Here is a 26,245-nt window from a genome sequence, read left to right as displayed (position 1 = left end):
GGAGAAAACCAAACAGGAGAGCCGTTAACCCACTCCCGTTTGTGTTTGTTCCAAAGCAACTGTAATTAGGAGACACGATGGAAGATTAGTGAATCAGACCCAGTTGTCATCTTAGTCCTCTGCCCCTTGTGTTTCTTCGCTAATAGTCAGGCTCGGGAATTAGGTCAAGAATGAACAGGCAAAGCACCCCCTCCCCCATCCAGCTAAACTTCGTCACTTATCTGAGTGATGAAAAGAATAATGTCGTATGTAGCATTGTTCAGTTTTGCAAACACAATACGGGGCACTTACAAAAACTTGAATTTCGGATAAAAAGCATAAAGAGCTATTTAGTAGATAAGTATATTCTAAATATGGCGTGGGATATAATGCGACATTCAGGACATACTTGTACAAAAATAATATTTTAAAATTTTCACTGATGATGTTAAATTCAAATTTAACTGTGTGTCCTGTACCTTATCTGACAATCATAGCTATATGGTCCCTGGGCATATAAGTACACCTAATATACATATTTTTTGAATTAACGTTAATAGAAAAAAAAAACCACATTTCTTAGGCATAGTCTCTCAAGCTACCATTTCGCACTTGGATAAAGAGAACTTTCCTAACCTTAGAGTTATTATCTTAGAAAAATGGAGGAACCTGCCCAGGGTCACCCTGTTAGTACACAGGGGAGCTAGGATCCCGATCCGGACCCAGGTCCGCGGCAGCTCAGGGCCTGCTCTTAGCCATGACCCCGCATCACCTCTCAGATGCTGAGATGATAACACAGACAACAATTGCTTTTAATTACACACAACATAAAATTTATCATCTTAGCTACTTTTAAGTACTGTACAGTTTGGTAGCGCTGAGTACATTCATATCGTCATGCAACCGAACTTCAGAATTTTTTAACTTGAAAAACTAAAACTCTGTCCTCACGGGCAGTTCACCCCCTTCCTCACTCCCAACCTCAGTCCCTGGCAGCCACCAGTCTACTTTCTGTCCGTATGAAGATCACTCGTCCAGTCCCCTCATCTAAGCAGAGTCACTCTGCTTAGCAGTGGTTACCTTTTTGTGACTGGCTCCTTTCACCTGCTGTAGTGTCCCCAGACTTCCTCCATCCTGAAGCAGGTGTCGGAATCTGCGTCCTTTTCGAGGCTGTGTAATATCCCATCGTACACCGATACGCCATTTTCTTTCTCTTCTCATTTGGCAGCGGACATGTGGATCGCTTCCACCTAATGGTTTCGTTAACCTGAGAGTGCATAAGTTGCTGTTTGGGTCCTTGTTTTCAATTCTTTGTGGTATATACTCAGAAGTGAAACTGCTGAATCATACAGTGGTTCTATTTTAATTTTTTGAGGAACTGCCATTGTGTTTTTCACAGCTGCCACACCATTCAACATTCACACCAATAGTGCGCAAGAGTCACAATGTCTCCACATCCTCAATATCACTTATTTTCTGGAGGTTGTTTGTTTTGGGCAGTAGCTGTTATACGGAATCCGAGGAATCATTTTTTTTTTTTGTCTCCATGATAAAATAAAATAAAAATTATTATAGTTTGATTTTTTTTTACTGATTTAAATATTTTGTTGAAATCTGCAGAGATATACCAAGTTATTCTCTTTGTTACTATAATTAACACTAACACCAATTATTTATTAATAATAGTGACCTGTATGACTACCAGAAGCAAGGGTTCGCTGAGTGCTACACAACCACTCTCTTGTCCAGACCTCACAACAACACTGCCCGGTGGATACTTACTGTATTGTTCCCATCTGACAAGTGAGAAGAAGATGCTTAGAGAGAGGTTAAGTATCTTGTCCAATGTTACAAAGCTCATAAATGCAGGTAATCTGATTCCTATTTATGCCTCTATCTTTTTGCGGATCTTGAGAAGAAAAACATCTCTTCCAAATCCAATTGACCCATCGGGAGGGAAATTAAAATAATTGTTGGGGCACCTGGTTGGCTCAATTGGTTGAGCTGTGACTGACTCTTAGTTTGGGCTCAGATCATGACCTCAGGGTCATGAGATTGAGCCCCACACGGAGCTCAGCTCAGAGTCTACTTGTCCTTCTTCCTCCCCCTTTGCCCCACCCCCCCATTAACACGCATGCCTGCATGTGCACACACACAGTCTCTCAAAAAAATAAGTAAATAAATACATAAAGTCTTTTTAAAAAATTCTTGAATCATGACTATTTTCAAGGTACTTTAAAGCTTCTTTTTTAAAAAAATAGCTTTATTGAGATATAATTCACCTATATAAAATTCACTCATTTAAAGTATACAACTCAATGGCTTTTAGCATGTTTTACAGATTTAGGGAGCCATCATCACAGTCAACTATAGAATATTTTTATCATGGCAAGAAGAAACTTTGGTGAAGGTGGTGCACGATAGCCGCATAGGAAGATCCTGAACTCACCTGCTCATGAGGCACAGTGAAAAAACAACAGTTAAAAAGCCACCCAAGTATAAGTAAAGGAAATCTACACGGACCCTAGAGTGCTAACCAAATAGGTTGGGAATTGCTGGGATTCTCTCCAGGGTTGGGAGAGCCTATGAGGGCCATTTCTTTACATTTCCCCTCTACACTGATAGCACAAGGTGTGAGCAGGGTCCAGAAGTTCTCACCAGCCTTCTAGGGCTGCCCCATCATGCTTCAGACTCCTGCTCACACCACTCCTGCTCACAGCCATCTCCCCAAGGTGGCCCTAGTGGGACATTCACTGCCTCAGGATCCCATAGCCCATGCCTGCCCCGTTTCCAGCCATCCTACTAATATTGTCCCAGTGTGGCATGCTCTGAGACCACTTGGCCCATGCCTGTGCCAGCTCTAACCATCCCACCAGGGAAGCCCCAATATAGCACCCCCTAGACTCCCTAGACCATGCTCATATACCAGCTCCAGCCAAACTGCCAAGATGGCCTTGGGAGCCCCTGGCTTGTGTCTGCTCCAGCCCCCGTCATGCTGCCAATGCAGCCCTGGCACAACATGCCAGGGACTTTCTAGCTCACACCGGCTCTAGCTCCAGATGGCCTGCCAAAGCTGCCAGGCACAGGCAGTCTACACAGGGGCACTCCTTCAAGACCCAGGGAACAGATATTCCATCTAATGCACAGAAATAAATATGGAAAATACTGAAGAAGGGAGAAGGAGGAGGAGGAGAAGAAGAACTGGAGGGGGAGGAAGAAAAAGAAGAAGGAGGAGGAGTAAGAGGAGGCTGAGAAGAAAGAGGAGGAGGAGGAGAGGGAGGAAAGGAGACAAAGGAATATGCTCCAACCCAAAGAACAAGATAAAACCCAGAAAAAAAACTCTAATGAAATGGAGATAAGTAATTTACCTGACAAAGTTCAAAATAACAATTATAAGGACATTCACTAAATTTAGGAAAAGAATGGAAAAACACAGTAAGAACTTCAACAAAGAGTCATAAAACGCAAGAAAGAGCCAGTTAGAGCTGAAGAATATAATATTGACATGAAAAATACACTAGAGGGAATCAACAGAAGATTAGATGATATGATCCGCATTCTGGAAGACAGAGGAGTAGAAATCACCCAAACAGAACATCAAAAAGGAAAAAGAATGTAAAAAGTGAGAATGTTGGGCGCCTGGGTGGCTCAGTGGGTTAAGCCACTGCCTTCGGCTCAGGTCGTGATCTCAGGGTCCTGGGATCGAGTCCCGCATCGGGCTCTCTGCTCAGCAGGGAGCCTGCTTCCCTCTCTCTCTCTCTCTGCCTGCCTCTCTGCCTACTTGTGATGTCTCTCTGTCAAATAAAAAAAAAAAAAGTGAGAATGTTTTAAGGGATTTCTGGGACAGCAAGTGTACTAACATTTGCATTATAGCAGTCCCAGAAGGAGAAGGGAAAGAGAAAGGGGCAGAAAATTTTATTTAAAGAAATACTGGCTGAAAATTTCCCTAATCTGGGAAAGGAAACAAACAGCCAGGTCCAGGAATCCAGAGTTCCAAACAAGATTAACCCAAAGAGATCCACACCAAGACATATTATGATTAAAATGGCTAAAATGAAACATAAAGAGAAAAACTTACATAGTCATAAATAGAATCTCAAATAGTCACAAACAAAAGAAACCCCATAAAACTATCAGCTGACTTCAGTAGAAACTTTCCAGGCCAGGAGGGAGTAGCAAAGATATATTTTCAGTGCCAAAAGGAAAAAGCTTACAACAAAGAATACTCTCCTTGGCAAGGTTATCATGCAGAATTGAAGGAGAGATAAAGAGTTCCCCAGATAAGCAAAAACTAAAAGAGTTCATCACCACTAAATGGGTCTTACAAAATTGTTCAAGCATCTTCTTTAAGTGGAAAACAAGTGTCATAATTAGAAATAAGAAAATATGTGATAGAAAAAGAATCTCATCGGTAAAGGTAAGTATATACTAAAGACAGTGTATCTGTCACTTAAACAGCTAGTATGAAGGTTAAAATACAAATATAATAAAATTAACTTTATTGATAATAAGTAGCTAAAGATACAAAAAATAAAAAGATGTAAAATATGACATTGAAAACGAAAGGAGGGGGTGGTGCAGTAATAATATAGAGCTTTTAGAATGCATGCAAACTTAAGATACTATCAGCTTAAAATAGATGAGTATGTACATATAAGTCAGTATATATGAACGTAATGGTAACCACAAACCAAAAACTTACAACAGGTACACAACAATCGAGAGGAACCCAAACATAACGCTAAAGAAAACCATCAAATCAAAAGGGAAAAAACCGAAAGAAGAAGAAAGGAACAAAGAACTAGAAGACAACCAGAACACATTTAACAAAATAATAATAAGTATATATATTTATCAATAACTAATTTAAATGTAAATGGACTAAATGCTACAATGAAAGTTGTAAGTCAACTGAATGGATTTAAAACAAACAAACAAACAAACAAAAACAAGACCCATTTATATGCTGTCTACAGGGGATTCATTTCAGGGCTAAAGACATACACAGGAGCCCTGGGTGGCTCAATCAGTTAAACGTCTACCTTTGGCTCAGGTCATGATCTCAGCAGGGAGTCTGCTTCTCCTTCTTCCTCTCCCCCTTCCCCTGCTTATGTGCAAGCTCTCTCTCTTTCTCAAATAAATAAATAATTTTTTTTTTTTTAAAGGACACACATAGACTGAAAGTGGAGGTATGGAAAAAGACTTCCATGCAAATGGAAATGAAGAGAGCCGGAGTAGGAATACTCATCAGACAAAATAGACTTTAAAACAAAGACTTAACAAAAGACAATGATTGCACAATGATAAAGGGGTCAAGCCAAGAAGAGATACGTTTGTATTTGAATTTCCAACAAAACTGCACCTAAAGAAAGACAATATTAACAGACATAAAGGGAGAAATGGACAATAATACAACAATAGTAGGGGATTTAAACACCCCACTTCCATCAATAGATAGATCACCCAGACAGAACATCAAGGAGACAATGGGTTTGAATGACACATTAGACCAGATAGACTTAACAGATATATACAGAACATTCCAACCAAAGCCTGCTGAATCCACATTCTTCTCAAGTGCACATGCAACATTCTCCAGGACAGATCACATGTTAGGCCTCAAAACGAGTCTCAGTCAAGAAGATTACAATCATATTAAGCATCTTTTCTCACCACAATGGTATGAATATAGAAATCAATTACAAGAAGAAAACTGGAAAAAACACAAGCATATGGAGACTAAACAAGATGCCAGTAAACAACCAATGTGTCAATAAAGAAATCAAAGAAGAAATTTAAAAATCTCAAGACAAATGAAAATAGAAACATGATTTTCCAAAATATATGGGAAACAGCCAAAGCATTTTTTTTTAAAGATTTACTTTATTTATCCTAGAAAAGCTGTGCATAGGGGAGGGGTAGAGGGAGAGAGAGTTTCAAGCAGACTCTGTGCTCAGCATGTAGCCTGATGTGGGGCCTGATCCCGTATCCCCAAGATCACAACCTGAGCCAAAACCAAAAGTCAGAGATTTAACTGAATGCTCCATCCAGGTGCCCCTGGCCAAAGTGTTTCTAAGAGGAAAGCTCATAGCCATACAGGCCTACCTCAAGAAACAAGAAAATCCCCAAATAAACAATCTAACTTTATACCTAAAGGAAATAGGAAACTGGTACTGGGAAAACTAGACACTTGGATGCAAAAAAATGAAACTGGGCCACTATCTTACACCATTTACAAAAATAAATTCAAGATGATTAAAGACCTGAGTGTAAGAAATAAACCCATAGAATTCCTAGAAGAAAACATATGTAGTACACTCTTTGACATTAGTCTTAGCAATACTTTTTTGACTGGGCTCCTCTGGGCAAGGGACACAAAAACTAAAATAAACAATGGGATTACATCAAACTAAAAACCTTTTGCACTGCGAAGGAAACCTTTGATAAAACAAAAGGCAACCTACTGCAAGGGAGAAGGCAAATCACATACCTGACAAGTGGTTAATATTCAAAATATATAAAGAATGTTTATAACTTAATATTGAGAAAACAACCAACCTGATTAAAAAATGGGCAGAGCACTTGAGAAGTTTTTCCAAAGAAGACATGCAGATGGCCAGCAGACACAAGAAAAGGCACTCAATATCACTGATTATCTGGGAAATGCACATGAAAACCACAATGAGCTATCACCTCACACCTGTCAGATCAGCTATTATCAACAAGCAAAAAATAACAAGTGTTGGTGAAGATGTGGAGAAAAGGGGACCCTTGTGTACTGTTGGTAGGAGTATAAATTACTGCAGCCTCTTTGGAAAACAGCATGGAGTTTCCTCAAAAAATTAACAATAGAACTCTCAGATGATCCAGCAGTCCCACTTCTGAGTATTTACCTGAGGAAAGCAAAAACACCAATTTGATAAGATATATGCACCCCTATGTTCATGGCAGAATTATTTACAAGAGCCAAGATATGGAAGCGACCTAAGTTCCATCAATAGATGTATGGATAAGGAAGATGTGATGCAGATATTTGTACATACATATATATTTTTATATAATAATTAATAAGTCACAAAAAAGAATGAAATCTTGCCATTTGTGACAACATGGATAGACCTAGAGGATATTATGCAAAGTGAAATAAATCAGACAGAGAGAGATAAATACTAGTTGATTTCACTTATATGTGGAATCTAAAAAACAATACAGATGCCTGAGTACCTAGGTCGGTTCAGGGTCTGACTCTCGATTTTGGTTTAGGTCATGATCTTGGTGTTGAGATCCAGCCCTGCTCAGGCTCTGCTCTGGGTGTGGAACCTGCTTAAGATTTTCTCTCTCCCTCTGCCCTTCTCCTATCCTTGTTCGCATGTGCTCTCTCTCTCTAAAAATAAAGAAATAAAAACCCAAAGCAAACAACCAATACAAAACAGAAATAGACTCACAGGTACAGGAACCAAACTGTTGGTGACCTGTCGGGGATAGTTTGGGGGGTGGGATTGAAATAGGTAAAGGGGATGAAGAAGTACAAACTTCCAGGTATAAAATAAGTAAGTCATGGGGATCTGATGTACAGCATGGGAACTATATAGTCAATACATTGTAATCTTTGTATGGTGACCTATGATAACTAGACTTTACTGCGGGGATCATTTCACAATGTATAGAAATACTGAATCACTGTGATGTCCACCTGAAACTAGTAAGACATTTTATGTCAGTTATATCTGAATTTAAGAAAGAAATCTCCTTATACCCTTTAGCCATCACCCCTTATCTCTGATCTCACCCCCATTTCTGGCCCAGCCCTAAGAAACCACTCACTATTCTGGATTTCCAAATGAATAAGATGGTATACTATACGGTCCTCTAACATTTTCAAGGTGCATGTAGCAATGGTTCATTTTTTTATGGTCAAATAAAATTCCATTTATGAATACACCATATTGTGTTTATCCATTTGTTCATTGATTTGCATCCACCTTTTTGGATATTACAAATAATGTTGCCATAAACATTTGTGTACAGAATTTTGTGCAGACAAACTTTTTCATTTCTCTGGGATATATACCTAGGAGTGGAATTGGTGGATCATATGGCAACTCTGTATTTAATCCCTTGGAGAACTGCCAGACTGTTTTCCAAAGCAGCTGAAACATTTTATATTCCTACTGGCAGGATATGAGGGTTCTGTTCTTTCCACATTCTTGCCAACACTTGTTGTTATCTGACTTTTTGATTCTAGCCAGCCTCAGGGGCCAGCGGTATTTCATGGTTATGATATGCATTTCTCTGATGACTAATGATGGTGCGCATCTTGTCTTATGCTTGTTAACAATTTGTGGATCTTCTTAGAGAAGTGTCTGTTCAGAGCCTTTGCCCATTTTTAAATTGTTATTTGCCTTTTTGTTATTAAGTTCTAAGTTTTTCACATATTCTAGGTGAACATCCTCTATCAGATACATAATTTTCATACATCTTATTCCATTCTGTGAGTTGTCTTTTCATTTCTTAATGGTGTCCTTTGAGGCATAATAGTTTTTAATTTTGATGAAGTCCAACTTAACTATTTTTCTTTTGTTGCTCATGCTCTTAGTGTCATAAATAAGAATTCTGTGCCACCTCCAACATCATAAAGACTTCCTTTAAGAATTTTATAGTTGAGTGCTTACATATAGGTCTTTGATTCAGTTCGATCTAATTTTTGTATGTGGTGTGAAGTAAAAGTCCAATTTCATTCTTTCAACCACTTCTCCCAGGACTGTATGTTGAAAATATTGTGCTTTCCCCCCATTGAATGGTCTTGACATCCTTGTTTAAGATCAGCTGACCACAGATGCACAGACTGTCTCTGGATTCTTGGTTCTATTCTGTCAGACCATGTATCTATCGTTGTGCCACACTGTCCTGATGCCTGTTGCTTTGTAGTAAGCTTAGAAATCAGAAGGTATGCATCTTTTTACTTTGTTCTTTTTTTTCCCCCTGGATAGTTTTGACTATGGTGGGTGCCTTGGAATTCCATACGAAATTTTAGAATCAACTTATTGATTTTTACAAAGAGATCAGTTGGGATTTGGAGAGGGTTGGCTTTGAATCTACAGATCATCTTGAGGAATATTGTCATCTTTATCCACAGTGAGCTCTCCGTGGACATGAGATGTCTTCTATTTATTTAGATCTTTATTTTCTTTCAATAATGTGCTATCACTTTCAGAGTATTAGTTTTTCACGTCTTCTGTTAAACTCATCCCTAAGTATTTCATTCTTTTTAACATGATTATGATCGAATTGCTTTTTTTTTTTTAAGATTTTATTTATTTATTTGACAGAGAGAGAGAGATCACAAGTAGGCAGAGAGGCAGGCAGAGAGTGGGGGGAAGCAGGCTTCCTGCTGAGCAGAGAGTCAGATGCAGGGCTCGATCCCAGGACACTGAGATCAGAACCAGAGCCAAAGGCAGAGGCTTAACCCACTGAGCCACCCAGGCGCCCCATCGAATTGTTTTCTTAATTGCATTTTTGGACTTTTTTGTTTATTACAAGTATATACATATGTATGTAAATACTTTTTGTGCATTGAAATCGTATCCTGAAACCAGCCTGAACTCATTCACTAGTCCTAACAGGTTTTTTTAGTGAATTCGTCAGGATGAGAACTTTAAAACTTCTTGCTTTTGTGGAAGATCACTGATCTCTTGAGATTTGCTTTCCGAGGATAATTCACTCCCTCAGTAGATAATAGACGAGATCCAAAATCTAACTGAGAAGGTGAAAAAAAAATCTGAAAACCATCAACATGAACTCTAAGATAGAAGTTAATAGGACGTAATCATGGAGTCTCTCATTTTCAATAATATTAAGATGATAGGTGCCAGCTGTTGGTTAGTAAAGGAAAATGCTTCAGAGCAAGACTATCCAAAGTACAGTTTTTTGTGATGGAAATGTATTAAGTCTGTATTGTCCAAAACAGTAACCCCTGGCCACATGTGATATGTAAATTTAAAATAATGAAAATTAAATAAAATTTGAATGTAAAATAACAATTAAAATAAAATTTAAATTTTCATTCCTCAGTCACACTGACCACATTTCAAGTGCTCATTGGCCATATATATGGTATTGGACCACACAGATGTAGAATATTTCCATCATCACCCATAGTTCCATTGTATAGTGCTGCTCTCAAGTCTCCAGGAAAGCAACCATTGGATTGGCAGAACATAAGAGAGCAGGAAATGGTATTTCCATTCTCAAGTGATTCACAAAAAGAGCAGATTCAGTATATTAGGTGATCCAATTAATGCTTGTATCTGTAACTCTTAACAGTGATATTAGAAGAAAAAGGAATTCACAATTAATGCTCTTTCTGTGCTCTTTAAGAAAGGCAGAAACGTGAACAAGGGAAGGGAAAAAAAAAGATTTATACATTCCAGAGAATCATGACTTTGGAAATCTAGTGCTAGTTTAAAAGAAAAACAGTTTCAAGTCAAAAACCATTGTGTTAAAATGCGTGTCTCTAAAACCCTGCAGACTCTCCCTGCCTCTGGCTATCATGGCTGAGACGTGTGTTCAAGTTCCAACTCTACACTTACAGGTGTGATCTTGGGCAATCCACCTAATCTCTGTGTAGAGTTTCTCTCTTCTGTAAAATGAGGAAAGGCATGGAAAGCCCATAGATGTGCATCTAGCAAATAGTTGGCATTAAATACATAGTAGTTATTATTATTACTAGAGAGTGATTTATTATTATTTAATATTATCACTAGAGATATTATTGTAGAGGGGATTGATTTGTACGTAAAGCCCTTGAAATGACTTCTCATTGCCGATAGAATAAAAGCCAAGGTTCTCAGGGCAGCCCACAGGGGACAAGTCTGGGTCTGCAGTTACCACTCAGTTTTCTCGCTCAGAGATCTACCTGGGACTCTCAGCTCCATTGACACCAAGCAACTTGTGCTTTCTGGAAACCACGCCATTTCAGATTTCCACAACCTACTCCTGCCATTCCTTCTGTCTGGAAGCCCTCTGTAAACTTCCTGGCCCAGTTAACATGTGCAGATCCTTTAGGACTAAAGACAGTGGCTTGGAAGACTTGCTGGTGGGCTCATTTCTTCCCCACCTACTATTTTTTATTGGAATTATCAGGTTAAGTATCTGTCTCCACCAGTAAGTAGAAAACACCAAGTGATAGTACTGTGTTGTGCTTTGAGGGTAGAAGGAAGAATAACAGTATGTTCTTGCCTCCGCTAAGCAGAGTCTGAAAACAGGACCACATTTCTCGTGCCTCTTTATATCCTCAAAGCACAGTACATGCATGGCACACAGTAGGTACATAAAAACATAGTCAAACCAGCCAGAATCTGATGTGCAGAGCTCAGCACCTGACTTCCTCCTAATGTGTGTTGTATCGGTTTTTAAAAATTTTTTTAATTATTATTTTCTTATTAAAGGAGGAATCACAAGGCTCCACAAGGATCCTGGGTGGCTTCGGCGGTTAAGCACCTGGCTTTGGCTCAGGTCATGATCTCGGGGTCCTGGGATCGAGCCCTGCATCTGGCTCTCTGCTCACCAGCCCCCTGCTCAGTGGGGAGTCTGCTTGTAGCTCTGCCCCTACCTCTGGTCATGTTCTCTCACGCTCTTTCAAATCAATCAAATCTTAAAAAAATACAAAAAACAAAAGGAGGGGGGTGCCTGGGTGGCTCAGTGGGTTAAGCCGCTGCCATCGGCTCAGGTCATGATCCCAGGGTCCTGGGATCTCTGCTCAGCCGCGAGCCTGCTTCCTCCTCTCTCTCTGCCTGCTTGTGATCTCTCTCTCTTTCGAATAAATAAATAAAATCTTTAAAAAAAAAAAAAAAAACAAAAACAAAAGGAGGAATTGTAGCTGATTGGCTAATGAGCAGAGGAAATTCCAAGTGAAGTTCTGCATGTGTCTCAGGCACACTGCCACCCTTCAAGCCCCTGCCTTCCCCCTCTTCTCTGTGAGGACAGGCACCGGCCCTCAGACACCCAGCAAGTCTCAGCAACCCACGGATCCTGGATCCAGGGCTCCTGGATCCCTCTCCACCTAGTATTTCCTCTTTTCATGTTGCAAAACAATGGAGAGAGAGGTTTGATTAAGTTAATTCCTTTCAGATTAAACAAAAGCTCATTTAACAGTTGATAGCCTATGCTCCTTTTTCTGGACGGCGTCAGCCTTTCTGACACAGAAGTCCAAATGCAAGAGTCTCCTCTCACATACGGAACCAGGAGCTCTGGCTATCGTGTCCAGGACACACAGAGGACACGACCACAAGCAGAGTCAGCCGCTTGTGCAGTGCAGGAGCACCATCTAGACACGCAATTTCAGAGTCCTGGTAATTTGAAGTTACTCTGGGTACTCTAACGTGAAAGTGGTTAGAGATTATCTCTCTTCTTAGAGAAGATGCATTTAAGAGGACATTTTAATTCTGGGGGAAAAAATTGCCAGCCATACGGAAAGACAAGGCTGTATGGAGAGATATTCTGGGGGCCCGTGGAACATTTAGCGTCCTCCGATTACAGCAAATCATAGTCTTCCTGGATGGGCGTCAGTGGGGCCACTTACATGTGTCATATCCTGTCAGATAAGTAATATCTAATATTATATAGGATAATCTCTTCTGACGAAGAAAGTTGAGGAGTTCAGCCCCACAGATAGTTAAGGTTACTTGGTAATAACTGTAGCTACATGACACCCAACCTTTGGGGTTTTCCCAAACACACCGACGATAATGGGGAAGGACAAGTGGGCGCCATGTTGGATAAAGATGCGTGACTGTTCGCCACCGCACTGCGAATTCCAGGAAGACAGAGCCTCAGAATCATTCGGCTCTGGATCTACAATGCCTAATACGGTGCTGGGCCCAGAGAAAGAACCTGGAGCTTCTCGTTGAGTGGGAGAAGGAAGAAAGCCAGGAAAGAAGGAGAGGGATAAAACAGAACCAAGAATGATCTCAGGCCCCACAGGGCCAGAGATGGCCACTACCCAGGGACTTCCAGGGACACTGAGGAAGAGTAAACGGTCTCATCCATGCCAACCGACTATAAATGGAATCCCCTGTGGCCAAAAGCACAGCAGCTGAATTAAATCAGTTTTACCAAGAGCTCTGTTGTTCCATTTGACCATCCCTTCAGCAGTTACGCAGACGAGGGTGTATTTTATCGGCTACAGGAACAGGTGTCATAATAACCCTTCCCCAGATGTTCACAACTTCCTAAAATTTCAACATTTTGGCTGGTGGTTTCTCCATTTGCTATCAGTCCAAAGGTAGCATTTGGAATTTGAGGGGAAAAAAAACCTCTCGGGTGCCTGGGTGGCTCAGGTGGTTAAGCCACTGCCTTTGGCTTGGGTCATGATCCCAGTGTCAGGTTCCTTACCTAGCAGGGAGCCTGCTTCTCCCTCTCCCTCTGCCTGCTGCCCCGCCCCCCGCTTGTGCTCGCTCTCTCTCTCTCAAATAAATAAACCCCCAAACTCTCACATTATTTCTAATTTGGTAGAAATGAAATCCTCATCATTTCCCACTTATGATAATATACAAAGAGGATTAAAATAGGAATAAAATACATAACCAAATATCTTCCCAGGGTAAAACAATAAGAATTTGGAGTTCAAATTAGGAAATACTGATGAGTCTCTTCTTCTAATCAATAATAACATTTTTAAAAAATATTTATTTATTTATTTGAGAGAGAGCGTGTACACAAGCAGGGCAGAGGGGCCAAGGTGGAGAGGGAGAGAGAGAGAGAGAATGTCAAGCAGACACCCTGCTGAGGGCTGGGCCCCACTCAGGGCTCCATCTCACCACCCTGAGATCACAACCTGAGCCAAAATCAAGAGTCGGATGCTTAACAGACTAAGCCACCCAGGCGCCCCCCAAAATGCCATTTTTGATACAAACTTTACTTTGCCTTTTTTTCATAGGTTTAATGGCACTTTACCTTGATGCAACCCAAACTCCAGTGCTAAATTATGTTTTCCTTCAAGGAGGTATAATTTCACATTCCACCAGCACAGCGATTTCAGGCTTACCAATTAGGTCTGCAGAAGGAATTAACCATTCTTCTAGCTATGATCCTTCCTGCCTAGCAGGAACTGCAGAATCAACTGGAAGGGCCCGTATCGAGGTTGGGGAGGCAATCCAGCAAAGGGAAGGAAACCAGATGCTCCATTTTGAAAGCACCACGAATGCTTGCTGTGTTTCCCATTAATGATTAGTATTCCTGCTTGAAGGGGAGGTTATTTCCAAACTTGGACTTTGCCTTGATTAAATCTGGAGTGTCATTTTGCTTCTCAATCTTTGTCAGGGCTGGCAAGGAGTTGGCTCTTTTTTATGGCTGCCTTCACCGAACAATAAAAGTAACCGTTTGAAAAGTCAAACAACGGGAGCCCTTTTCAGGAGACTAGCAGCCAGACTGCTTCCCCAGGCTGGCCCCTTTCCCAGGAATAAAAATACTGCTAGGTAGTTGCTGTAGCCATCATCCCGGGTGAGAGCCGAAGGGTCACACTCAGGATTCCGGACCGCATGGCTGGGGAGGCGAGTTAAAGTATGTCTAGGACCAGAGCACGATCGGAGGTGACTCTCTGGCTGCCGCAAGCCCTGCATGAAGTTGGTACATTCAAAGTTGCCATAGAAACCCTCTCTGAATGTCCTCACTTCTCCAGGATTGATTTGATGTTTAAATGTTAAGACGCCTTCTTACATTTAATGATATGTGAAATAGAAAGCAGAGAAAGCATGGAAGAAAGGAAGCAAGACTCTGATGTCTGAGAAACTGGAGAATCGAGGCCTTTTCCAATACTCAGTTATCCTTTTAAACCAGTGCCCCGAAGAGGAAGGGGTGGGGTGGGGAGCAGCGGCTGGGAGCTGTTTACGAGTCTTTATGCCTCTGTGTCCAATGCCACACTCTGAAAGGCACTGCCGCAATTCAGCTAACCCAGCTTGTACTTACAGCCAAATGAAATGCAAAGTTGCTTTTCAATAGCAAACCTCCAGGAGGAAATGCCAGTTCGCAAGCGTGAGAAGTTTCAGAGACTGTAATTCCATATATTCCGTCTTCTACCACTCAGTGTCCGTGAGAAAACGTTTGGAGGCTCTTTCAAGCCGGTTACATGATCAATTAATCTATAGTATGTTTTAAATAAATATTTCTATTAAATGTAACAAAAACCAGCATTTGTATTGCTTGCACCTAAATTATCATCATCATTGCAAAGCAGATGCGGAACGCAAAGACGAGGCAAACAATCGGCACTGTAATTTGCTCAGTAACATTGTTTTAGATCTAATTAGTGCTTATGCAGATCCTTTACAAAAATGTGAAAACTGCACCAGGATGTAATTGTTTAATGAATTTAGTGCAAAGCACATCTGCATAAATTCCATTTTAGCTGGAAAAACTAAGTTCAACCGCTATTTGCTCCAGAGCCAAAACATTGTGAATTGTGCCCACTGTGTGTTAGCCCGGCTCTGCTGGCTTGGATATTTCAAATAAATACTACAAAGTTAAAGCCTCCAGCTGCAGACCAACCCATCTGTAGATGTCTGTTATATTTGGCAGTATTGTAGAATGATTGTGCCTTCCTGCTGGAAAAAAAAAAAAAAGAGAGAGGGATAAAATACAAGGTTCTGTCAGCAAAACAAAAGTAAAAGTTTGAAATATGCATCACCCAACAAAAGGGAAGTTTTGAATCTGAGTCTAGTTTATCTAGCAGTAAATCTGAAGCACCTGCTCGCCCTGAGCCCACGACGTAAACCTAATAATATCCTTTCTCTCGGTTCACCCCAACATTTCATTTCTGTCAAAATCACGGAAAATGGCATTGGACGTGAGTTTGAATGAGATGGAACTTAAGCTTTTCCTTAAGGTTTCAGGGCTTTTTCCTAGTTGCTGCTTGGGATCAGTGTTTCCATATAAACATTCATCACGTCTCCAAAAAGACAGGAGTTAGTCACGGATGTTTGCATGATTGGCTGGGAAGGTAACAGCACTTTCTCAGTGTTTGCTTTTGGTTTTTGTTTTTCTGTGTTGCCTTCTGCTTTTTTTTTTTTTTTTTTTTTTTTTTTTTTTTTTTTTTTTTTGTCAGCACAAATAAATGCCAAACCAGAGCTGTTTGTCCTAGCAAATGCCTCCAGTGCACGTAGGCGCCGGGAGGGATGGCAGGGCTTGAGGACCGCAAGATGGAGATGAGTCGGAAGAATTTTATAAAATGATAAACTGCAAATATCATTTTTCCATCGTTTACCTGAATGCTTCCCTGTAGGTTGAAACACCCACAAAAAGCGCGCAGTCGTGTTCCGATGGAGCAAGTGGGTGCCGTTTCCGTTGGTTCAATACCACAGATCCCGTCTCAGAGGGTCTTGGGTTAAGGTTCCCGAGAAAGAGACAGGGAGTCAGAGCTATGCTTACAGGAAATTTATGGGGTTGCAGAATGGGGGAACTCTAGTGGGGGAAGGTGCAGGGCCAGCGAGGGATGGGGGTGCTATGGACCCGCCCATGAGGGAGAGAGGGGAACCAGGACTGGACACCCTAGGTGGCCTCAGCCCATTGCACAGTGCTCCAGACCCGGAGTCTCCTTTCAGAGCTGGACGACAGGCCTTTTCAGCCTCACATAAAGGGGGCATAGAGGTAGGGGCCCCCATGAGCAGGGCCTCGGCCTGGGAGGGTGGCTCCCTTCGGCCCCCGGAGAGGGAGGTTCAGGGGTAGTATCTGCAGCTAGCGCTGCCGGAGGCTGGAGCAGTGAGCACCTGCGCCCGATGGGAGATCCTGGCCGTGCACCGCACCCACTCCAGCCCCGTCCTGTACCCTCAGGTCGGCTTCCTTGGTATGATAAGTTCACACCACCCGGGAACCGTGCCTCCACGCTTCGCCTTGGTCTCTTTTCCTGAAGAAACTTAAAGAGGAAGGGTAGGGGACGAATGACAGCCCCTGCGGCTGTAGGTGGCCTTGACCGCAACTGCTTCTCGTCTCCACCTGCCGCCTTCACTCATTCTCTGGTCCCCTCACTCCCGGCACATCTGCTGACACAGACATCTCACCTGCTGGGATGAACCTGAGCCTCATCCCTCGGATCCTGGACACCCCGCACTTCTCAGGCTGTCCGTGCCACACTTGTCTATCAACTCAATTTGCCAGGGGAGCCCCAGGAGTTGTCCGCATAGATCGCCTGGAGCCCAGCAAATTCTCCCCTGTCCTGTTGTATGACAGCAACCCTACCCACCCACCTGATGACGACCACTCCCTCCTGGGTGCCGACGCCTTCGCCAGCTTTGGTGAGCAGGAGCCCAGAGGTGGCCTGGGTCCTGGGGTTTATGCACCAGCCCTTGGGTGGCCAGTGATCAAGGCTGGTTGACGTGAACTGGTGAGTCATTTTGTATTCGGGTGGGTAGGGGCCTCTTCCGTGGTAGGTGATCTTCGGCAGGCATGTGACAGGTGACACAAAGGCCTTCCCCATGTGCCTCTTCCCCAGAGTCCTTGTCCTTGGTACTCCAGTTTGCTCCTTCCTGGCCCCTGGCCTAGCTTTTGCCTTTGCTCGTGAGTCTCTGTGCACCACTCTTTTTCCTCAAAAGTAGGTGATAACGGGCATAGTCCAAAGATCTTTAATGGAAGAGGATTTAACCTTACTTTGTCTTTCAAGGCCACTCCTAGGAGGGGCTACAATACAGTCATGCTCTATTCTTGGTTTGCACCCAAAGCTAATCTAACTCTTCCTTAAGCTAAACTTGGCCTTCTTCTTCCTCTGTCAGCTGATCAGTAAGGGACTTCATGAGCATACAAGTGATCATAACAGATCAGAGCCGAGGGAGATGAGCTGGTGTGACACTGGTGGGTGGTGACAGTCTGGGCCACAGGTCATGGAGTTTCCTTGTGCCCACATTCCCTGTTCATGCCTCATCCTGGAAGTACTGCTTCTATCTTATGATGAATTGCTCCTAGGCCTGCCTGACCTTATGACTTGCTGTGTCGGACAGAACCCAGATTGTCACAGGCAGTTCTAGCCACATGGTCACTCAATGTCCCATGGTTAGGCACTCCATCTCAACCGGGGCCCATTAGCATGCCAGGAGCTATTTTTTCAATGGTATATAATTCTCTGCTGCAGATGGCATGGCCCTGTTCCAGAACCCTAGGGGTCCACGCTGTGAATCTCCTATTGGGCTTGCCATAAACTCCACATGGCTTGTTTTCCCACCACAGACACCTCTAATAACAGAGGGTCTGCTATCTTGTCCTTTAGTAAATGTCCACAGATGAGCTCCCAAACCCCTGTAGGGTTTAGAGCCTAATGCCTAACCTCTGGAGCACATGTGCCATCAATGTCTCCAATTCCTTGCCATGTCCTGCTCATGTGGACCTATTAACTTGATATCATCAGATTAGTGGACCAATGTGATGGTCTTTAAAATTCCAGATAGTCCGTGTTCCCTTTGGATTAAGTGATTGCTGAGAAGGTAAGAGTTAATGGTTCGAGGGCAAGACTCTAAGTTTATACGGTTATCCACTCCATGTGAATGTAACAGCTTCTAAAACTCTCTTCTGATTGGAATGGAAAAGAATCCAGAGGAGATCTAGGGCATGTACACTTGTGTTTCTTTGCTCTAACAGCAACGATGACAATAAATCCAGAATGACAGAAGGAATTGCTACTGTTGTCTGGGCCCCAGACTGATGGATTTATTGGAGGTTATGATAGGAACCACTACTCCCCAGATCCTTTAGGTCTTTATGGGCGGTGCTGAAGTCTACTGTTCTCCCTGGGATAAAATATCATGTTCACTGAGTATTTTTGCTGGAGAGATGGAGCCAGTCGCAGAGGCATCCTGCTTGGACTTCTCTATTAGAGTACTTACTGCTCCAGAAACTCACAAACCCAAGAGAACGTGAAGTTCTGTCAATGACCAAGTATGCCCATTCCAATTACACACTCAGAGGCTGAGGAAATGACCTTTTGGTGAGTTCATTGACCCAGTGGACCCATGCTGAATATCAAGTCCAGGTCAGGTCCTTCATTTATTACCTGGCCCCCATATGCCTTGTTCTAATAGAAGGAGGAGGAGGACATAGATGGGTTGTGTCATCCACAAATATTGAAAGTTTTACTTCTTCCTTACTGATTTGAATGCTTTTTCTTTTTTAAAAATTTATTTATTTATTTGATAGAAAGAGCTCAGAACCTGATGCAGGGCTTGATCCCAGGAACCTGAGTTCATGACCTGAGCCAAAACCAAGACTTGACACTTAACTGGACTGAGCCACCCAGGTGCCCCCTTTTATTTCTTTTTCTTGTCTGATTGCTGTGGCTAGGACTTCCAGTACTACGTTGAATAAAAGTAATGAGAACAGATGTTATTGTCTAGTTCCTGACCTTAGGGGATAAACTCTCAGTTTCCCCCCATTGATGGTGATGTTAGCTGTGAGTTTTTCATTTATGGCCTTTATTACATTGAAGTATGTTCCCCCTAAACCTACTTTGTTGAGGGTTTTTATTATGAATGGAAGTTGAACTTTGTCAAATGCTTTTTCTGCATCTATTGAGATGATCATATAGTTATCCTTTCTCCTATTGATGAGATGTATCACGTTGATTGATTTATGAATATTGAATCATACTTGCAAACACAGAATAAATCCCACTTGATTGTGGTGGAGGATTTTTTTTTTTAATGTATTGTTGGATTTGGTTTCCTAGGATTCTGTTGAGGATTTTTGCATCTATGTCCATCAGAGCTATTGACCTATAGTTCTATTTTTTGTGGTGTCTTTATCTGGTTTGGGTATCAGGGTAATGTTAGCATCATAGAGTGAATTTGGAAGTTTCCCTACCTTTTTAAAATTTTCTAATGGTTTGAGAAGAATAAATATTAACTATTCTTTAAATGTTTGGTAGAATTCACCTAGGAATCCATTTTGTCCTGGACTTTTGTTCTTTGGGAGATTTTGATCACTTATTCAATTTCATTGATGGTCATTGGTCTGTTCAAATTTTCTATTCCTTTCTGCTTCGGTTGTGGTAGTTTATATGTTTCTAAGAATTTATCCATTTCTTCTAGGTTGTCCAATTTGTTGGCATATACTTTTTCATTATATTTTCTTAAAAACCTTTGTGTTTCTGTCGTTTCAGTTGTTATTTCTGTTTTCTGGTTTCGTTTATTTGAAGAGTCTGGCTAGAGATTATCAATTTTGTTCGATGTTTTAAAGAACCAACTCCTGGCTTCATTGATCTATTGCTCTTTTTTGTTTGGATTGGTTTGGTTTCTGTATTATTTATTTCTGCTCTAATCTTTATTGTTTCCTTCATGCTGCTGGATTTGGGTTTTGTTGGCTATTTTTCTAGCTCCTTTAGGTATAAATCTAGGTCATTTACTTGAGATTTTTCTTGCTTCTTGAGGTAGGCCTATATTGCTATAAACTTCCCTCTTAGAACCACTTTTGCTGCAATCCAAAAGTTTTGGGCCACTGGGTTTTCATTTTCATTTTTTTCCATGTAACTTTTTATTTCCTCCTTGATTTTCTGGTTGATCCATTCATTGTTTAGTTGCTTAACCTCCATGTATTTGTGTTCTTTCCAGATTTTTTCTTGTGGTTGATTTCATTATCACAGTGCTGTGGTCCAAAAAGATTCATGGAATGACTTGGATCTTCTTGAATTTGTTGAGATTTTTTTTTTTGTGCTCTAACCTCTGAGTTATTCTGGGGAATGTTATATGTGCACGTGAAGAAGAATGTGTATTCTGCTGTTTTTAGGATGAATATTCTGAATACATCTGGTAAGTCCAAGCGGTCCCATGTGTCATTCGAAGCCGTTGTTTCCTTGTTGATTTTCTGTTTAGATGATCTCTCCATTAATCTAAGTGGGATGTTAAAGTTCCCTACTACTATTGTATTATTAACAATCTGTTCCTTTATGTTTATTACTATTGTATGTATTTGGGTGTTCTTATGTGGGTGCATAAATATTTCCAACTGTATCTTCTTGTTGGATTGACCCCTTTATTACTATATTGTGCCCTCTGTCTGTTGTTATAGTCTTTGTTTTAAGGTCTCTTTTGTCTGATACAAGTATTGTTACTCTGACTTTCTTTTGACATCCATTTACATGATAAATGGTTCTCCATTCACTCACTTTCAATCTGCCTATGTCTTTAGGTCTAAAATGGTCTCTTGTAGGCAGCAAATAGATGGATCGTATTTTTTTACCCATTCTGTCATCCTCTACCTTCTGATAGGAGCATTTAGTCCCTTTACATTCAAATTAATTATTGATAGGTATGTATTTATTGTCATTTTAATACTTATTTTGTTATTGTCTCTGAACGTTTTCTCTAATCCTTTTTTGTCTTTTATTCATGGCTTGCTGGTTTTCTTTAGTGATATCTTTGGATTTCTTTTTCTTTATTCTTTTCAGATTTATTAGTGGGTTTTAATTTGTGGTTACCATGATGTTTATGCATAACATCATCTGCATATAGAAGTCTATATTAAGTTGACAGTTGTTTAAGTTTGGATCTATTCTTTACTCCTCTCCATATTTTAGGTATATGGTGTCCTATACCTATCCTTGATCAGAAGCAACACCATGTGGAATACCATTATAGAGCATGAGGCATTTGATAAGCACACAAATGGTAGTTTTGGCAGAAATACTGTGGGCAGGGAAGGCAAATGTATATCCAGAATAAGTGTCTGTTCCAGTAAGAAGAAAACACAGGCCCTTTCATGATAGAAGCAGTGAGTGTAATCAACCTGCCACCACGTAGCTGGTTAATCACCCCAGGGATTGATGTCATATTGAAGGCACAGTATTGGCTTCCGCTGCCAACTGATGGGCACTCAGCAGTGATCATAGCCAGGTCAGCCTTGGTGAGTGATAGTCTATTGTGCTGAGCCCAAGCATGGCCTCCATCCCTGTCATCATGGTGGCCACTTTTCCATGATCTTATTGGGCAATAATGGGTGTGGCTAGGGAAAGAGGTTGACCAGTATCCACAGAATGGGTAAAATCATCTACTTGATTATTAAAAATCCTTCTCTGCTGAGGTCACCCTTTGGTGAGCATTCACATGGCACACAAATATCTTCACGTTTTTCCCCATGACTTCCAATCACACACAAAGCATTGCTTCTGATCAAGGAACTTATTGTGGGAAAGTCACTTCCTCTGTGGTTAGGGAGACCTCTTTCACTGGCAAGGAAACTCGTCAGGATTTAGGGGCTCAGTGTCCCCAGCTTCACCAGAGTCCCCCCACACATCTCCAGGCCAACTTGTAGGATCTCATTCTTTCCCAACCAACGCTCTCATTTTAACAGCAGAAATGCTGCAAGGCTGAGAGTTCATCTTGCATTGTAAATTCAGTGGCTGTGGGATGAGGTCTGGCATTTGATTTCCAGCAACTTGAGCCTTGCTGCTATAGGAGATAAAGCTCCCCTTCAGGACACAGACAAGCTCTAGGGTCATCTCTGTGGTTCTCCTGCTTGAGTTCACCCTTTTCTTTCACTATTCTGTCCAGCAATATTAAAAGCAACCCACTGAAGTCATTCTTTATTTTCCAGAAATGTTCCATAAGATCATATACAGAGCTTTTTAGCCCACTGTTTCTTATAAGTGGCCAATTAGAAGTAGCCAATATAAACACTTTGCATATTTTTATAAAGAGTTTTGTGCTCTTTTTACTACTGGAGATAGAGTCATTAACATCTTTAATCAGACTCGAGAGCCAACTTCAGAAACAACAGAGCTAATTCAGAAAGCTCATCCTTAAGATTCTGTTTCTCAAAAACCACTCTCAGTACCAAAATCTGTATTACTCAGAGTTCTCCAGAGAAATAAAACCAATAGAGTGTATGTACACAGTTGTATATATGAGATTTATTGTAGAAATTGGTTCACACAATTGTGGAAGCTCACAAGTCCCACCATGTGCCGACCGGAGAATCAGGAAAGCTGGCAGTGTAATTCAGTATGAGTCTCGGGGTCTGACAAGCAGAGAAGCCAATGGTATGAGTCTGAATCCAAAAGCCAAGACCCAGGAACACAAAGTCAGGGGGTGGGGAGCTGGATGTCTCAGTTCAAGCAAAGAGAGCAAATTTGCTATTCCTCTGCCTTTTTGTTCTATTCTGGCTCTCAGCTATCACAAGACTCATGGCTACACCATTGCCTCTTGGGGATTTTGGTAAGACAGAGGGTTGTAGAATGTTCAGAAATGATCATTAGACAACTGTTTGTTATTGGTTTTATCCTTTGTTATGGTCTACACTGACAGATAAAGAGGAGAAGTAAGAGGGAACCAACAATTGTACCCCATTGGTTTCCTGGATTCATTTCCTACATTCTGTTTACACTCTTTGCCAGAAAATAGGTGATTTTTGGTGTCTTCCTCTGTATGTGTCTCTTGAACAAAAAACACTTTTAGATCGCGATCTTCAAACCCACTCCTACTCTCCCTCTGATTTCTTGCCTTTTCTTGGTTTTAGGACAGATGGAAACTGATTTCTGTCAACATTTGTCTTCACTTGGATATGTAAAAACTTTATCTATCTTATTTTTAAGGATTTCCTCCCACCTCACATCTGAAGAAAGATGGTGGGACCCCATTTGCTGGTAGTAATTATTCACAAATGATTATTGCATAACCTATTAGAAACCCTGTTACTACAAGCAGAAGATATAACATCTTAACTTAATTTTTACACCATTTGGAGAAGCTGAAATTAACAGGATGCAGTAGCATAATAGGATTGAGGCACTGGAGAGATGTTTAGGGATTCCAGTGAAGCATCTGTTACACGCACACGTCATCTACATTTTTCTGACAAAAAGCAGGAGGGATCTATTTTTGCCTTATCAGAGCTTATCGGGAAATACTGTAAGTAAAGCCTTCCATACTAGCCCAACACAGAGACAGAGCCAAGCAGCTCTGCCTGGTCAGTTTGCGAGACGACTAGTTACAATGAAAGATCAGGCCAGCCAGCAGCCACTGGAAAGAGAGGAGAAAAGTAAATGCCTGCCACTTAATATAGACTCCTTAAGGATTAACCCTCAAAATGACGCACATAATTTGGAGAAATGGATGCATGAGGAGGGTGGAGTTTAATAGGGACCAGAGTGGTGTGTCAAGCCGGGGAAGCAGATTTCACATAATCCAAATAGGAAAGTCATTTTTGCTCATGAAGAAGCACGACTGATTCATACTAACCCCGACCAATTCCTTGACGTAGTGTCTGTCAAGTGTCCCCATGGCAGATGGACTTTTCCCCCCTTTCCACATTGTCCCCTTTGGAGGGACATCATAAAGCAGCTTATACTTAAAGAGTGGAGAATTATATTCTCCTCTCTTGAGGATGGGACAGGTACACTGATTCAGAATTCCTTCATATAGCAGATTTGTCTTTATAGCCTGATGTATTAATCTATTTATTTATTCAATCATTCATTTTGACTATTTATTTATTCAATCATTTATCCATGGACTCGTGGATATTTATCTTATACTTCATGTTATGACCCAGCACTACTTCATTTATTTTATTGCTTAGATCATTCCAACTGTGGCCATTGGTGGGGAGAGAATATGTTATTTAAAGCTATAATCAATTGGGTTTTCTATTTTGTTTTCTTTGGTTTATCACCAAAAAAATTCTACTTGAGATGTCTTCCTCAAAGACCTTGCTAGAGCATAAATTAGCAATGAATTAACTGTGTAGTGCTTGTAAAAGTTCTAGCAAGGTACAGACAAACAGGTGCATTGCCTGAAAACCTCACATTTACCCTTCTTTTTGTATTGCTTGTCCTGTTCTAATTAGAAAAATAAGCAAATCATCTTACTCAGGAAATGAAGGCTGATCCTTGCCCTCCTACTAACCAGTGTAGGTGCAACGATCAGATTAACCAGGCCAAAAATTAGGACACTATTGTCAACTACTCCATTAAGTATTCACACATATATATGTAGATCCTATTGGTAATAACTTTCTTTTGCTAAAAAGAGCAAAATCACAGGAAAAGAGAGACAATTTGCTGAAAACACATGTCGACTAATATTCTATTTCAATTCTTGCTTTGAGAATTTCTTTGGAGAGCCACAGGGTTTGTTTGTAAAGATAAAAATGAAATAACCATGAAAAATGCTTTTTAAAATTTCAGTACTATATACATCGAAGGTATAAGTATAACAATAAAGTAAACTCCCAATTATCCCAATTTGTGGGCTAAGTGGGGTGTCGGTATCACTGAGCCCAGACCACTTCCTCAGACCTGGGAAGCACTGCAAATCTCAGAGGCACCGCAGGGTTGAAACAGGCAAAACAAACTAAATGAACTTCTTCCCAAGAGAAGGGGAAGACGAGTCACAAAATGGCAACAGAATGGGTGGCCGGGAAGTGGATGAGGGTGTGGAACGGGGAGGAGCCCAGGTCCTGCCTTACCTGGTATGGGATGACAGGGGAGGCACAGGCTACTAGCCGCGGAAGGGATGATGACAAGGGATAGGAAGGAAGCGGACGGATGCAGAATAAAATGCGGCTGCTCTGTTCTTTTCTGACATAAAGGGCGCGGCCACCTCTTCCCGAACCAGTCACGTTCCCAAATCACTGTCTAGACTGGTGGCAAGTGTGGGGCCAGGAAGTACTCACTCACTGTGGGGAAGAGCGCTGGGTGCAGTGCCTGAAATGGCCGTTAGGGAGAAGGTATTTGCCGAGTTATTGCACCGCCAAGAGCGGTGGGAGTGCGGGAGAGGCAAGATCAGTCTGGCATAAGCCGATGACCATGGAAGCAGATGTGGTTAAAGCATGAAAAACAAAGAATTTCTATCGGTCTTTGGGACATTTAGAGCTTTGGGGATGCATGCTTTTAAAATTTTTAAAATAATGGACTATTCCTGAAATCGGAACATTTCCCATGAAACCTACACGTCTGGTTTCTCCTGAGAGTATGAGATCTGGCAAATCTCGTGCTTCACTCTCTCCTGGGAACTCAGCTGGGGCTGAATGGTGGCAGCCTTGTTCTTAACCAGACAGTCTGGTTTCCCAGAGTGCCCCCCTCATCCACGTTTTATTGTTCCCAACCTGTTCTCTCATTTAAAATACCCGAGTGACCTCAATCAGCATTTTGAGCCTACAAGCCTTTAAGTTGCAGGAGGGGAAGAAGCCAGGAGGAGAGGTAGGAGAAAGTCGAGGAGAGTGGCGGAGGGAACCAGGATCAGCTGAAAGGCGAAAGAAAGGGAAGCAGAGTGTTTTTAAAGATAAAATCCATAGGACG

The 26,245-nt window shown here is 41.5% G+C and overlaps 1 long non-coding RNA gene across 1 annotated transcript in view; it reads right to left on the bottom strand.

The window, feature by feature from the left end:
* Positions 1 to 25,470, bottom strand: part of LOC116576108 — a 41,591-nt gene extending 16,121 nt beyond the window's left edge. The window contains exon 1 of the long non-coding RNA XR_004280049.1: positions 25,414 to 25,470. This is a non-coding gene — a long non-coding RNA (uncharacterized LOC116576108). The remainder of the gene's footprint in view (positions 1 to 25,413) is intronic.
* Between the last annotated feature and the right edge of the window lie 775 nt (positions 25,471 to 26,245).

The sequence above is a fragment of the Mustela erminea genome, chromosome 17 (assembly GCF_009829155.1).
Source record: "Mustela erminea isolate mMusErm1 chromosome 17, mMusErm1.Pri, whole genome shotgun sequence".
Classification (NCBI taxonomy): Eukaryota; Metazoa; Chordata; class Mammalia; order Carnivora; family Mustelidae; genus Mustela; species Mustela erminea.
This window is presented reverse-complemented; position numbering and strand designations above follow the sequence as displayed.